This window comes from Nerophis ophidion, linkage group LG20 (genome assembly GCF_033978795.1).
Source record: "Nerophis ophidion isolate RoL-2023_Sa linkage group LG20, RoL_Noph_v1.0, whole genome shotgun sequence".
Taxonomy (NCBI): Eukaryota; Metazoa; Chordata; class Actinopteri; order Syngnathiformes; family Syngnathidae; genus Nerophis; species Nerophis ophidion.
The window spans coordinates 22,059,930-22,065,023 of record NC_084630.1 but is presented as its reverse complement, the minus strand read 5'-3'; positions in this window follow the sequence as shown (position 1 = coordinate 22,065,023).

The following is a 5,094-nucleotide window of genomic DNA, read 5'->3' as shown; positions in this document are numbered from 1 at the left end:
ATATGTATGTATATACGTATATATATATATATATATATATATGTATATACACTATATATATATATATATATATATATATATATATATATATATATATATATATATATATATATATATATATATATATATATAAATATATCAATCAATCAATCAATCAATGTTTACTTATATAGCCCTAAATCACTAGTGTCTCAAAGGGCTGCACAAACCACTACGACATCCTCGGTAGGCCCACATAAGGGCAAGGAAAACTCACACCCAGTGGGACATCGGTGACAAGGATGACTATGAGAACCTTGGAGAGGAGGAAAGCAATGGATGTCGAGCGGGTCTAACATGATACTGTGAAAGTTCAATCCATAATGGATCCAACACAGTCGCAAGAGTCCAGTCCAAAGCGGATCCAGCACAGCAGCGAGACTCTCGTTCACAGCGGAGCCAGCAGGAAAACATCCCAAGCGGAGGCGAATCAGCAGCGCAGAGATGTCCCCAGCCGATACACAGGCGAGGACTACATGGCCACCGGATCGGACCGGACCCCCTCCACAAGGGAGAGTGGGAAATAGGAGAAAAAGAAAAGAAACGGCAGATCAACTGGTCTAAAAAGGGAGTCTATTTAAAGGCTAGAGTATACAAATGAGTTTTAAGGTGAGACTTAAATGCTTCTACTGAGGTGGCATCTCGGACTTTTACCGGGAGGGCATTCCAGAGTACTGGAGCCCGAAATGAAAACGTTCTATAGCCCGCAGACGTTTTTTGGGCTTTGGGAATCACTAATAAGCCGGAGTCCTTTGAAGGCAGATTTCTTGCCGGGACATATGGTACAATACGATCGGCAAGATAGGATGGAGCTAGACCGTGTAGTATTTTATACGTAAGTAGTAAAACTTTAAAGTCACATCTTAAGTGCACAGGAAGCCAGTGCAGGTGAACCAGTATAGGTATATATATATGTATGTATATATGTGTATAAAGGTATATACAGTACAGGCGTAATGTGATCAAACTTTCTTGTTCTTGTCAAAAGTCTAGCAGCCGCATTTTGTACCAACTGTAATCTTTTAATGCTAGACATGGGGAGACCCGAAAATAATACGTTACAGTAATCGAGGCGAGACGTAACAAACGCATTGATAATGATCTCAGCGTCTTTAGTGGACAGGATGGAGCGAATTTTAGCAATATTACGGAGATGAAAGAATGCCGTTTTAGTAACGCTTTTAATGTGTGACTCAAAGGAGAGAGTTGGGTCAAAGATAATACCCAGATTCTTTATCAAGTTACCTTGTTTAATTGTTTGGTTGTCGAATGTTAGAGTTGTATTATTAAATAGAGGTTGGTGTCTAGCAGGACCGATAATCAGCATTTCCGTTTTTTTGGCGTTGAGTTGCAAAAAGTTAGCGGACATCCATTGTTTAATTTCATTAAGACACGCCTCCAGCTGACTACAATCCGGCGTGTTGGTCAGCTTTAGTGGCATGTAGAGTTGGGTGTCATCAGCATAACAGTGAAAGCTAACACCGTATTTGCGTATGATGTCACCTAGCGGCAGCAGTTAGATGCTGAAGAGTGCAGGGCCAAGGACCGAACCCTGGGGAACTCCACACGTTACCTTAACGTAGTCCGAGGTCACATTGTTATGGGAGACGCACTGCATCCAATCAGTAAGATAAGAGTTAAACCAAGACAGGGCTAAGTCTGACATACCAATTCGTGTTTTGATACGTTCTAATAAAATATTATGATCGAGCTGCAACCTTATCGTGGTAGAGGAGTTTGCGTGTCCCAATGATCCTAGGAGCTATGTTGTCCGGGGGCATAAAGCCCCCTGGTAGGGTCTCCCAAGGCAAACAGGTTCTAGGTGAGGGATCAGACAAAGAGCAGCTCGAAGACCTTTATGAAGAAGAAACATCATGGACCCAGATTTCCCTCGCCCGGACGCGGGTCACCGGGGCCCCCCTCTGGAGCCAGGCCCGGAGGTGGGGCACGATGGCGAGCGCCTGGTGGCCGGGCCTGTTCCCATGGGGCCCGGCCGGGCACAGCCCGAAGAGGCAACGTGGGTCCCCCCTCCAATGGGCTCACCACCCATAGCAGGGGCCATAGAGGTCGGGTGCATTGTGAGCTGGGCGACAGCCGAAGGCAGGGCACTTGGCGGTCCGATCCTCGGCTACAGAAGCTAGCTCTTGGGACGTGGAACGTCACGTCACTGGGGGGGAAAGAGCCTGAGCTAGTGCGCGAAGTCGAGAAATTCCGGCTGGATATAGTCGGACTCACTTCGACGCACAGCAAGGGCTCTGGAACCACTTCTCTCGAGAGGGATTGGACCCTCTTCCACTCTGGCGTTGCCGGCAGTGAGAGGCGACGGGCTGGGGTGGCAATTCTTGTTTCCCCCCGGCTCAAAGCCTGTACGTTGGAGTTCAACCCGGTGGACGAAAGGGTAGCCTCCCTCCGCCTTCGGGTGGGGGGACGGGTCCTGACTGTTGTTTGTGCTTATGCACCAAACAGCAGTTCAGAGTACCCACCCTTTTTGGGAACGCTCGAGGGAGTACTGGAAAGTGCTCCCCCGGGTGATTCCCTTGTCCTACTGGGAGACTTCAACGCTCACGTTGGCAACGACAGTGAAACCTGGAGAGGCGTGATTGGGAAGAATGGCCGCCCGGATCTGAACCCGAGTGGTGTTTTGTTATTGGACTTTTGTGCTCGTCACAGTTTGTCCATAACGAACACCATGTTCAAACATAAGGGTGTCCATATGTGCACTTGGCACCAGGACACCCTAGGCCGCAGTTCCATGATCGACTTTGTAGTTGTGTCATCGGATTTGCGGCCTCATGTTATGGACACTCGGGTGAAGAGAGGGGCGGAGCTTTCTACCGATCACCACCTGGTGGTGAGTTGGCTGCGATGGTGGGGGAGGATGCCGGACAGACCTGGGAGGCCCAAACGCATTGTGAGGGTCTGCTGGGAACGTCTGGCAGAGTCTCCTGTCAGACAAAGTTTCAATTCCCACCTCCGGAAGAACTTTGAACATGTCACGAGGGAGGTGCTGGACATTGAGTCCGAGTGGACCATGTTCCGCACCTCTATTGTCGAGGCGGCAGATCGGAGCTGTGGCCGCAAGGTAGTTGGTGCCTGTCGGGGCGGCAATCCTAAAACCCCTTGGTGGACACCAGCGGTGAGGGATGCCGTCAAGCTGAAGAAGGAGTCCTATCGGGTCCTTTTGGCTCATAGGACTCCGGAGGCAGTGGACAGGTACCGACAGGCCAAGCGGTGTGCAGCTTCAGCGGTCGCGGAGGCAAAAACTCGGACATGGGAAGAGTTCGGGGAAGCCATGGAAAACGACTTCCGGACGGCTTCGAAGCGATTCTGGACCACCGTCCGCCGCCTCAGGAAGGGGAAGCAGTGCACTATCAACACCGTGTATGGTGCGGATGGTGTTCTGCTGACCTCGACTGCGGATGTTGTGGATAGGTGGGAGGAATACTTCGAAGACCTCCTCAATCCCACCAACACGTCTTCCTATGAGGAAGCAGTGCCTGGGGAATCTGTGGTGGTCTCTCCTATTTCTGGGGCTGAGGTCGCTGAGGTAGTTAAAAAGCTCCTCGGTGGCAAGGCCCCAGGGGTGGACGAGATCCGCCCGGAGTTCCTTAAGGCTCTGGATGCTGTGGGGCTGTCTTGGTTGACAAGACTTTGCAGCATCGCGTGGACATCGGGGGCGGTACCTCTGGATTGGCAGACCGGGGTGGTGGTTCCTCTCTTTAAGAAGGGGGACCGGAGGGTGTGTTCCAACTATCGTGGGATCACACTCCTCAGCCTTCCCGGTAAGGTTTATTCAGGTGTACTGGAGAGGAGGCTACGTCGGATAGTCGAACCTCGGATTCAGGAGGAACAGTGTGGTTTTCGTCCTGGTCGTGGAACTGTGGACCAGCTCTATACTCTCGGCAGGGTTCTTGAGGGTGCATGGGAGTTTGCCCAACCAGTCTACATGTGCTTTGTGGACTTGGAGAAGGCATTCGACCGTGTCCCTCGGGAAGTCCTGTGGGGAGTGCTCAGAGAGTATGGGGTATCGGACTGTCTTATTGTGGCGGTCCGTTCCCTGTACGATCAGTGCCAGAGCTTGGTCCGCATTGCCGGCAGTAAGTCGAACACATTTCCAGTGAGGGTTGGACTCCGCCAAGGCTGTCCTTTGTCACCGATTCTGTTCATAACTTTTATGGACAGAATTTCTAGGCGCAGTCAAGGCGTTGAGGGGATCCGGTTTGGTGGCTGCAGGATTAGGTCTCTGCTTTTTGCAGATGATGTGGTCCTGATGGCTTCATCTGACCGGGATCTTCAGCTCTCACTGGATCGTTTCGCAGCCGAGTGTGAAGCGACCGGAATGAGAATCAGCACCTCCAAGTCCGAGTCCATGGTTCTCGCCCGGAAAAGGGTGGAGTGCCATCTCCGGGTTGGGGAGGAGACCCTGCCCCAAGTGGAGGAGTTCAAGTACCTAGGAGTCTTGTTCACGAGTGAGGGAAGAGTGGATCGTGAGATCGACAGGCGGATCGGTGCGGCGTCTTCAGTAATGCGGACGTTGTACCGGTCCGTTGTGGTGAAGAAGGAGCTGAGCCGGAAGGTAAAGCTCTCAATTTACCGGTCGATCTACGTTCCCATCCTCACCTATGGTCATGAGCTTTGGGTCATGACCGAAAGGATAAGATCACGGGTAAAAGCGGCCGAAATGAGTTTCCTCCGCCGTGTGGCGGGGCTCTCCCTTAGAGATAGGGTGAGAAGCTCTGCCATCCGGGAGGAACTCAAAGTAAAGCCGCTGCTCCTTCACATCGAGAGGAGCCAGATGAGGTGGTTCGGGCATCTGGTCAGGATGCCACCCGAACGCCTCCCTAGGGAGGTGTTTAGGGCACGTCCAACCGGTAGGAGGCCACGGGGAAGACCCAGGACACGTTGGGAAGACTATGTCTCCCGGCTGGCCTGGGAACGCCTCGGGATCCCCCGGGAAGAGCTAGACGAAGTGGCTGGGGAGAGGGAAGTCTGGGTTTCCCTGCTTAGGCTGTTGCCCCCGCGACCCGACCTCGGATAAGCGGAAGATGATGATGG